The sequence below is a fragment of the Corylus avellana genome, chromosome ca2 (genome assembly GCF_901000735.1).
Source record: "Corylus avellana chromosome ca2, CavTom2PMs-1.0".
Lineage (NCBI taxonomy): Eukaryota > Viridiplantae > Streptophyta > Magnoliopsida > Fagales > Betulaceae > Corylus > Corylus avellana.
In genome coordinates this window covers 19,528,131-19,540,183 of record NC_081542.1, presented here as the reverse complement: position 1 = coordinate 19,540,183, position 12,053 = coordinate 19,528,131, and the positions used below count along the sequence as shown (strand labels likewise).

At 33.8% G+C, this 12,053-nt stretch overlaps 1 pseudogene; it reads right to left on the bottom strand.

Moving 5' to 3' along the window:
• Positions 1-4,139: 4,139 nt before the first annotated feature.
• Positions 4,140-6,154, bottom strand: LOC132172877 (uncharacterized; annotated as a pseudogene).
• Positions 6,155-12,053: the final 5,899 nt, after the last annotated feature.

Here is a 12,053-nt window from a genome sequence, read left to right as displayed (position 1 = left end):
TTCAACCCCAGTAGTTTCCCTTTTGACATAAGTACCTTCATCTCTTTCTCGCTCATATGCCCAAGCCTTAGGTGCCATAGTTTTAAGTCAGCAGTCGTATATACAACAACATCTGTATCCTTGCTGTTCGTGGTCATATAGAGAGTACCCGTCTTATGACCACGAGCCAAAATCCTAGCTCCCTTGCTGACCTTCCACTTTCCACCGTGGAAATGAATTGAATGCCCTTCCTCATCAAGCTGTCCCACTGAAATCAAATTCTTCCTTAGCTCCGGAACATGCCTGACCTTCTGTAGCTTCCATACCGAGTCATTATGAACTCTAATGCGAACATCGCCTAAGCCCACAACATCCAGCGCCGTTCCGTCAGCCAAATACACCTTCCCAAAATCTCCACCAACATAGTTTTCGAGAATTTCACGGATCGCTGTCGTATGAAAAGATACTCCTGAGTCTAAGACCCAAGAATCAAGGGGACTATCAACAAAAAGAAGTAGGGCATCATATACTTCTTCTGTCACTACGTTTGCATAATCGTTCTCAGTCTCCTTCCGCAATTCCCTGCAATTCTTCTTGCAGTGGCCAGTCTTGCCACAGTTCCAACACTCAGGTTGTCGGTCGAATCTGAATTTGCTTCTCCCTTTTCTGGAATTTGATCTGCCTTGACCAGAGTTTCTATCTTGTCCTCTGCCCCGAGTCTCGAGGTTTAAAGCAGCACCAGAACAAGAGGCTTCACCCGCATCTCTTCTGCGAACCTCTTCACTGAGAATCAAATCTCTGACGTCTTCATAGCTCAGTTTACTCTTTCCTACAGAGTTACTCATAGCCATCCTCACTGCTTCCCAGCTATTTGGCAAAGATGCCAAGACGATCAACGCGCGAACCTCATCATCAAAATTAATTTCCACCGAGGACAATTGATTTGTGATGGTGTTGAACTCATTGAGATGATGTGCCACCGAAGCTCCTTCCGCTATCTTTAGGTTGAACAATTTCTTCATCAGATGCACCTTGTTGTTAGCCGACGGCTTCTCATACATGCTTGACAAAGCCGCCATTAGACCTGCTGCTGTCTTCTCCTTTACAACGTTGTGTGCAACTGATTTTGACAGTGATAACCTGATAACTGCTAGGGCTTTACGATCAAGCAGAGCCCACTCGCTATCATCCATGTCGTCGGGTTGTTCTTCCAAAAGAGGTTGATGAAGATCCTTCCATAAAGAATATCTTCAATTTGTACCTTCCAAAACCCAAAATCTTTGCCGTCGAACTTCTCGATTCCCATCTTTCCTTCTTCACTTGCCATCGCTCCCACTCGAACCAACAGCTCTGATACCAGTTGTTAGGAAATTAATCCTATTTCCCAAGACCCGTGAGATGCGAAAAATAAGAAGAATGCGGAATAACAAAGATTAGGCAATCAAATCACACACGACACAAAGATTTAAGTGGTTCGGCTTAACAAGCTTACATCCACTGGCGGAGACGACCCGGAGAAAATCCACTATCAAAAGATGGAGTACAAAAATAGTAGAGAGAAAATCACTCAGATCCCAAAGCCCCAATACACCCAAATCTCACTATCACACAAGAGAGATTATTCCCAAAATATAATACAAAAGACAGATGTACAAACTCTTCTTTTGCTGGAACGGATGGCGGCTGATCTCTATTTTCTTCTCACTCTGCAGCACCTTTTTCTTCTAATCACTTGTTTTTGGCTCCCCCAAAAACCACCAAGAAGAAAACACTCTTGCTGCCCTTGTACCTCCTTCTCTCAAATTCTCTCTTTTTTCTCCTCCCTTTGGTGCTTCACGTTTTTGGCACACACAAATTTACCTTGTGCTTTGTTCCTTATATAGAAGCTTTAACTCTCCTTTTACATATTGGTCTAGGACTCCTACTATAAGTCAAACAAGGAGTCTAATTACATATAGGAGAAGGACTCCAAAACAAACTTGGACAAAAGTCTCCTAAACCCAAAAGGAGTAGAGAACTAGTGGGGCTCATGTGTGATGGGTGGCAAGTCACACCTAACAAAAATCATGGATCGTGAAAAGAATTGTGAAAGGAATCTTAGATGGAGTGAAAAGAATTGGAGGGATCGAGATGGACAACTAAAGTTTAGCTAATAAGCAGTACTACATATTCTGTTTTTAATAAATATTAATGTTTTCAAACTTGGGGGAATGTCAGTTTCAAGTATGATCAGCAAACGTTTGAATTTTATAACATTTTCATAGCTAGGCTCAATTAAATCAAAATTCAATAGTTATAGCATTTATAACTTATTAATCACTAAAATGATGACTTGTCGTTTTTAAGCCGTCACAAAGCTTGCTTTGTTCAATAAAGGTTGTCAGCAACAACTTGAGTGTTGTCGTTAATATTTTCTTATCAGCGACAAATTATAGTATCGTCGCTAATAATGTCAGTGGTTGTCACTAATACTGTTAGCAGAGGTGTGGAGTCCCGAAACGCAATGATCTCACCTTCTCATTTTAACGTAAGAGGTTTATCATTAAAAAATAAAAATAAAAAAATCTTTGCATAATGCATATGTATTAGACTATTAATTAAACTTAGTTCGTTGAACTTTTATTTTCTTGGCTCTCTTTTCTGGCAAGCATATCCTGTGTTAAAAGTTGTTCATTCTATTGGAATATTTTACATTTTTTTAATTAGGTTTATTAATATATTTTTTAATAAGTTATTTCTTTTTATGTTAGAATATTTTTATTCTCTATTATTATATTTCATTGTAAGGTTTATTCTCTTCTTTAATTGTCACTGCGCCGGGTGTGCCATCCGCCATTTCTACCGTATATTTTTTCAGGGTTGATGAGGCTCTTGGATCGAACTATTTCAAAGCTTGATTTACATCCTTCCGTCAGACCCAACTCGACATGTGTCCCTCCACTGCGCGCATTGACCCCTCCCGTTTCCAACGTATTTGCCGCTTTTGATTCCGGTAACCCCGCGACGGATCCTGACTCGCAACCGCCTGCGTGGTTTTTTGGTGCTCTGGCTAAAATCATCCGGCAACCTTCCTTCGATTGTGTTTTGTGGGTTTTTGTGCCTTTTCTTTATTTTTCCGTGTATTTTCCGTTTTCGCTGTATTTGTGTTTTTGGCTTGTTGAGTTGAGGATGTGAATAATTTTTTACCTTGCGAGTCAAGAATAATTGAGTTTCAGTAGGAGGATGTTGCTATCTATGTATCGAATTGAGTCTGTCTGGAGCAGACCTATTGTTACAACTGAATATTAGTCATGAGTTCGTAGATTTTGATGTCATAAATAGGCCTTAAATATCAGTTTGTTATGTATGTATTTATGATTTATAATATGTAATTTTGACTATAATTTTTACTCTGTGATGTAAAAATTTTATGCTAATAATATTTCATCAATTAATGAAACTGAAATTATTTCCCTTTTAAGTTTTAACGACGGTGGAGCATGTGAGGATTTGAAAAGATTCATGAAGGTATCTACCAAATGGAGCTACAGTAGTCTGTTGGATGAAATCATGACGCATCTAATTTGATTGACCTCGTCAAATTGAAACGGCTCCGCAAAGTCGTCGAAATTTGTCTCTGGTCTCAATTTGTCTTTTTAAAAGGTAAAGTTGGATAATCAGATGAAACTCACGTGTCTCACTTTTTTTTATTATTATTATTATTAATTACGTTTATCAACTTTTAAAGTCAGTCAACTAAATATATTTTTTTAGCTAAATGTTTTTAAAACCCACTTGTCGCACTTTGTCTTTTAAAGTGCTTGTCGCACTTTGTCTTTTTTTATTAACTACTTTTATCAACTTTAAAAGTCAGTCAACTAAATATATGTTTTTAACTTTGTTTCTTTCTCAAAAGAAATGTGTTTAAAATAATTAGGAATTACGAGTAGCAGGTTACTCGCAGCTGGCATTTTTGCTTTACTAATATTTTGTATTATCTGAAATGTGAATGCTTTGTAGTGCACTAATATTATAAGATTTACTTAACCATAAAATTTTGGTGTGAAAACAAGCCACCAAAATTTAGGGGACAAACCAGCTGGTTAATATTTGTGATCAAAGTCTAAACAATATGATGGGAAAGACTATACATGTCAAATCATGAATGGGAAAGGAGCCGCTCAGGAAGTTTAGTTTTCTGAAGTAAGAAAATCTTTTGCTGCCATCAAGAGGAAGCACAATTGCACCTGATTTCCTCCATTCCTCAGCATCAGGAGTCTTAAATCTATCCAATAGTAATGCATGCATCCCCACATTCTTTGCTGGCACGTAGTCTTTGCGCATGCTGTCCCCAATATGCAGAACTTCCTCTAATGAGACACCAGCTCTCTCCAGGGCAATCTCATAAATCCTCGTGTCAGGTTTCTCTACACCTTCCAAACCAGAGAACACACCAAGTCCCATTCAAATCCCTGCACAACACATTAGACTTGACACTATCAGCATTTCTAGTCTTTGGCACGCACATACACATGAATTCATCCCAGCAATCAATTTCCTTGATATTTAAAAGGAAAAATTTAAAAGAATAAACTTCACTTATTCCCCTCTTGAAGTTTCAGCGCTTTTGCGATCGTATCTTAAAGTTTAAAAATTTACAATGCTGGTATCCCATGTTTTAGCCCCTTCTTTTAAATTAATTACACCCCTACCGTTAGGATTTAGGATTAAATCAAATAATAAACTTGTGAAACGTCCTTTATACCCTGGTAAAACCTATAAAAATACAAAATTGCCCTAATTAAATAATTACAAAAAATAAAATAAAAAAATAACATGGAACCCACGGCTAGCTATGAGGCTTGGCCGTGTGTCAGCCTTGCAATATATACATATACATATAAACATAAGTATTTTGGGTATTTTGACATCTTCCGCTAGGATTTAACAAAAAATCCTAACGAATGAGTATAACTAAAATGGGCTAAAACATGGGATATTGACATTACAAATTTTTAAACTTTGAGGGTATGATTGCAAAAGCGCCAAACCATCAGATGGTGAAGTTTTCCCTATTCAAAAGAGTAGACATAAATAGGGATGTTATAGAAATGCATGTATGGATAATAACAACAACAAAAAGGACAAAAAACACTACTCTTCACCAAAAAATTTTAAACAGCTTGAAGTGGTGTGCGGTGATATTGATATAAATCATGGGAACTTGAATTATTGTAGTAAAATGAGAACAAGTCAGGGATCCTATCATCCTGTATGTGTGACCACAAATGCATGTTTTTATATATGGTGATCATCTGTTTGCGTGCATATATGTATGTAATAGTTTGAAATATTACCAGTTGGTAGACTTTCATAACAATGCAAAAACCAATTACTCTCCTACTTTAATCCAAGATCAATTAAGATAAACTAAATCACAATTTGGGAACCAAAATACCAGAACAGAACAATTCTTTTTACCTGGTTCAGATTAAGGGCTGGAAGAATTACATCCCGATACCGCTACTCTGCATTACTAATAATCCCAACTTTAAGCCCCTGCTCATGCACCCATCTTAGAAAGGGTTGGGAATCTGGAAAGATGGTATAAGGAGCAGATGAACAGATGAACCAAATGATGAATATATGCGTCTAAACACCTTCTCAAATGTCTCCTCATCATAATCATATCCAGCCTGTAGTCAAAACAATATTTCTATTATAACTTCCTAACAAGGAAATTATATGAGCCAAAAAGTACTCATTTTACTTTCAGTATCATTATGGTCACTCTACTTTGTTAATAGGGTTGTGTTTTATAACTCATAAAAGTAATAAATAAATTCTCACACATTGAACTCATATAAGCATAAAGCTATACTGGCTACGCCAGATTTTCTTACCCTGGTAAAGGAGTCTCTCACACAAGTCTTCCACCACACTATGTTGGGCATTTTCGCTGCATACCCAAAACAAGGATAATTTCTGGCCATGTCTTTATAGGCAAGTTTGAAGCCTTCATGCACACGCTTGTAGTCAGGGCATGGCAGCCCAACAGATTTGGCTGCCATGCAATAGTAGTCACCAAGTTCTCCCTTGTAAGCTATCAAAGTACCAGTAACATCCACAGTGATGCAACGTAATCTTGACAATATTGACATTTTAGTAGCAACTGCAAAGCTGACTCTTGGAATAGAATGACTTCAAAATTGTCTTTCAATGAAATTTCAGTGTAGCACTTATTGCAAACAGTATAAAGCCAGAGCGATACTTTGGATCAACCAACCCCTTCAGCAGTTTCAACAAATCCTGCATTTACACTGTTTAAACATTTAGGTAGCATAAAAAAAAAATGTTCCAACTAAGTCGGTGAAAATGTTAAGGTAAATCTACATTTTTTGTTTGATTAAGTTGCTCTGCATCAATGACAAAATTATGTAAATAAATAATAGAATCTTGGTGAATATCAATTTTCTTTTCAAAATTTTAGTTTTTCTTATTCAGTTATTTTCGTATCAATAATGCTAAAGTGAAAGTCCTATTTAACAAAGTGGCTCAATCACTCCAAATGGAAAAATGTAGAGGGAAAAAAATATGGTCCGCACTAAAATCCTCCTGCTTCTGAGCTGATTGTATGTACTAAAATCCTCTCTTTAGATACTTGGGTTTTAACCTTCTCCACTTATGTTGCACAGTTAAGCCATATAGTCTAATCTCTTAGCTGAAAGGATTGACCCCAACAATGGTCCTCACAGACGGGCGGAACTAGTAAGGTCCCCCCAAGCCACAAAATGTTCTCCAAGTTTTTTTTTAAAATACCTCTATAATTCTTTTAAAATTAAATTTTTACCCATTAATTTTTTTTTCCCTCACATCTAAAATCCTACTCCACCCCTGCTCATAGGATGCATCAATTTAGTAGGTTGGAAGATTGCTCAAAGAGGAGGAGGGTGGTGAAAGGCGAACAATGTGGCCCTCATAATCTAGCTCCATTAATCATAAATCTAGAAATACAGGGAACTAATTAACAACAAGTCCACCATCACTATCAATATCTATCTTAATTTATTCTTCTAATTAATATACACATTCTATTACTTATTGTTGTTGCTTCTAAGTTTATGTATACCTCATGAAATATTATGTCTAAGCTTTGACCTTCTTTTATTGCAAACAATTTTTTGAGGTCATGTCGACCGGCATGGAGGGGAATGCTTCGCATGATGTCCTGGCAAGATCTAATTGGGGAGAAGCCCCAGATACCCCAGTTATAAAAAACAATAATAATAAATAAAAATGTGGCAGAAAATTATCAACACCGAAAAAAAAATCACTAAAGCAACACGTGTTTTTCTTTTACTTTTCTTCTTCTTGTCACGATGCTTGTACTCTAATAAGAAAATCATAACGACGGCAAGTTTTGTGTTTTGATCACCTAACCTAAAACTAAAAGCATGAGCATGCAAGCCCCAAAAAGATGGGCCGCCCCATGCATGGCAAAAAGCCTATCCTCCCCTGGCACTAAAAACATGTTGTCTTTTGTATCGATTAAGATGGTCGTTTTGCCATGCTGAATTTATACGAAAGATAAAAATAAGAAATATTGTTCCAACCAACAACAAAAAAGTACCATCACAATAGCAAAGCATATATATCTGAATCACTTTATTAATAATGCCTTTTTTTTTTTTTTTTTTTTTTTAGGAGAAACTTCACTAAAGACCTCTAAACTTCCACCCGTTTTGAAATATCCCCCCTAAACTTCAAAATCTCTCAATTTAGTTCCTTGAACTTTCAATTGCTCTCAATTTGGACCCCTCCGTCTATTTTAGCCGTTAAAAATACAAAAAAAAGACCAAAATATCCCTGATTTTTGTTTTTTTTAAAATAAAAAAACGTTTTGAAAGTTAAAATTTTATACAAAAGTCAGGGGTATAAACATCATGTAACATTTAAAATTTGACGGAGGGGTCCAAATTGAGAGCAATTAAAAGTTCAGGGGACTAAATTGAGAGATTTTGAAGTTTAGGGGGGGTATTTCAAAACGGGTGAAAGTTCGGGGGTCTTTAATGAAGTTTCCCTTTTTTTTTATTCTTGATGAGTTTCGCCAATCTTCAATTTTTTTTTAAATATTATTGATGTGGTTCAATTCGCTTGTTGAATTGAAGCCTTTAATTAGTTCATCAGGTGAGTTGTCATAATATTTAGGGGAAACTTCAATTTGGTCCCTTGAACTTCCAAATCTCTCATTTTGAACTCCTGAACTTTCAATTACTTTCAATATGGACCTCTCCGTCAGATTTTAAACGTTACATGACGTTTATACCCCTGACTTTTCTATAAAATTTCAACTTCCAAAACTTTTTTTATTTGAAAAAAAAATAAAAATCAAGGACATTTTAGTCTTTTTTATATTTTTAACGGCTAAAATTAACGGAAGGGTTCTAATTGAGAGTAATTGAAAGTTTAGGGGTCCAAAATGAGAGATTTAGAAGTTCAGTGGGTCAAAGTGAAGTTTTCCCTAATATTTAACAGTTAAGACTTTGTGATTATTTTTAAAATTCCCGTATTAATTATTTTAATTTTAAACGAAGTTGTAATAAAATACAACCAACCGAAGGCACAACATTTTGTACTTTTATCTTTCATTTCTCTCTTTCAAATTTTATACTACAGAATAATCAATGATTTTTATACTTAATTGGTAGCTTAGCAGGCTTGCAGCCACAATGATTTTAATTAACTTTTAAACAATTGCATTGGCCGGCCAGCTCTTTCGATTATGTGTATGAGCAGCAGCGGAGCTGAGAATTTTTATTTTAGGGGGATGCCCAAATATTGTTGCAAGGAGACTAGCTCGTACTGAGTAGAATGAGGGAGGAGATTTGGGAGACAACTTGAAAGTTGAGGAGAATAAAGAAAGTAAAGGGAATAAAAGACGTTGAGGGAATAATATTGAACCGAAGTCACATGTTGAAAACAAGATTCTTTCTATTTATTAAAGATTTAAATATTTTCAAAAAAAAAAAAGTTTAAATATTAATTATATTTCATATTTTTTAGGAAAAAAACAATTTGGCAAAAAATACCAAATATATTCTTTTCAATTTTTTTAGGAAGTCACTACTACATAAAATTTAGTAAACGTGTGCATGATTGACTTATATTAAGTCGGTGCCTCGCCAGATAGCAACACGATGGAATCTAACATGGGATCTACGACACAAGATGACCAAACCTGCATAAAAAAAAAATAAAAAAATAAAAAATCTATTCAATTTTGGGGTCCAAATTCGCCCAGGCGAATATATGAGTCAACATTTCTCAATAAGTATAGGAATTGCTGACTTTAAACATAGAGCTAAATTTTTTCATTTTCTACCATGAGTTTACAATAATAACTCCAGTACCTGACTTTATAGTACTCAAACACATTACATTTCGTTACTTATAAAGTAAAGACTTAAATTTGAAAACCTTAAAATGTACTATCTTAGATAGGGGTGCAAAGGCGGGCGGTTAAAAACCGCCCGCTAACCGCTAACCGCTATAACCGCCAACCGCCTAACCGCCTAACCGTTTAACCGCATTAACCGCTAACCGCCTAACCGCCATAACCGCCTAGCGGTTAGCGGTTAGCGGTTATTGGGTCTACTAACCGTAACCGCTAACCGCTAACCGCCTTTTATATAATATATTTTTATAATTATACATATAACATAATCACTTGATCATTAAATCACAATTTTTTTAAAAAATAATTAAATCACAATTTGAGTATTAATATATTATCACTATAATTTATATGATTATATCATATAATCACTTGATCATTAAATCACAATTTTTTAAAAAAAATAATTAAATCACAATTTGAGTATTAATATATTATCACTATAATTTATATGATTATATCACATGAGATTGATTATTAAATCATTTGATTATATAATAACAAATTATACATATATAATATGACATAACTCATAAGTATACTAATTCATACTAATATACTAATACAACAATTAAATATCTAGAGACTTATTTCCAATGTATGTTATAAACCTATAAGTCTATATAAGTCTACATATGTATATGAATAATATAAATGTATAATATCAATAGTTAATCATATGATTCAATGACAATTCAAATACTTTATTCAAGACTTCAAGTGAATCATATTATTAATGTACAATGATGATATGATTCGTATAATATCAAATTAAGTAATTGACATTGGATTAAACAATGACCAATGTGTTACTTATAAACATAATTTAAGTATTAATGTATTATCATTATAATTTTAGTAATTTATATATTATCACTATAATTGATATGATTATATCACATGATGACTTGATCATTAAATCATATGATTATATAATAATAAATAATACATATATAATATGACATAACTCATAAGTCATAAGTCTACAAGTTAATCATATGATTCATGTACAATGATAATAACAATTGATTCAATTGAATTAAACAATATGTTACTTATAACTACAAGTCTACAATTTAATTAAAGCATTATTAGATACTTTAGGAATTTAGGATTTAGGAGTTTGAACATTACCATTTACCATTAGATATTAAGTTCAATTCAAAGAAAAAAGATTATAAGTAAATATGATAAGAATTTAAATAATTAATCATATGAATCATATGATATAATTTAATGAGACTATATGATTATATAATATCAAATTAAGTAATTGACATTAGATTCAACAATGTGTTACTTATAATCACAATTGAAGTATTAATGTATTTTTTGAACATTTTTTAGAAAAAGAAATTTAACCATTTTTTGAAAGAAAAAAAAAAAGAAGAAAATTAACAATTTTGAACAATTTTGAATTTTTTTTTTTATTTTTTTTTTTATTTTTTATTTTTATATATATATATATAATTGCTTATAGTTATATTATATGCATATTGAATAATATAAATGTATAAGATAAATATTTAACTATATGATCCAATTACAATTCCAATACTTAATCAATTATTCATGTACAATGACAATGACAATGTGATTCATATAATATCAAATTAAGTAATTGACATTGGATTAAACAATGCGTTACTTATAACTACAATTGAAGTATTTTTGTTTGTTTGTAAGTTTATAAGATCAACACTTAATCATATGATCCAATGACAATTCAAATATTTATAGCAATTGGGCCCAAGAAGATATTAAAAATACAAGAAAAAAAAATGAGGGTAAAAAAAAGCCCAAAAAAATAAGCCCAAAAAGCCCAAAAAAAAGCCAAATTTTAAAAAAACGGTTAGCGGGCGGTTATCTATTTCACTAACCGCTAACCGGCCACTAACCGCTAACTGTTAACCGCTAGGCGGTTAGCGGTTGCGGTTAGTGAAATTTACTAACCGCTAGGGCGGTTACGATTAGCGGTTATTGCCACTAACCGCTAACCGTAACCGCCTTTGCACCCCTAATCTTAGATGTGCGTTATGTGCACCTTTCAATCTGTTACTTAGAAACATACGTATACAAGTCCATCTAAGTTATAACATTTTTATACAACATATAAAAATGGCACGCATGCTTCCATTGCTTACTAATTACTAACTATGTGAAATTAGGTTCTATAAATGATTTTATATATATAAGTTTCAAAATAACTAATCCCTTTTTTTTTTGTGACAGTAAGCGCGTTTAGATGTGGCTAGCGCTTTTTTTTGCGTAATCACAACACAAGTCATCTTCATGTAGAAATTGTCTCATAATAGCCTCCAATAATATGTATGAAAATTAATATGCTTGGACAGCTGGTTTCCGCAATACCATGTATGATCTCATTTATAGACAAATACACTTGTTTGACTTAAAATATAACACTTACAGACTTCAAAATTGATGATATATATATACAACAGGACAGATATTTCCTCTAAACAGTTCCTCCAACATAATTACGAAAGTGTTCGGGTAAGTCACTAGCTAGCTAATGATCATCATCTATAACTTCTTCTGATAGACTTGGAGGACTCGAGGATATATAGACTTGGAAATGAGATGCAGTAAGACAGTGGATCCAAACATTTTAGTGGTAGTA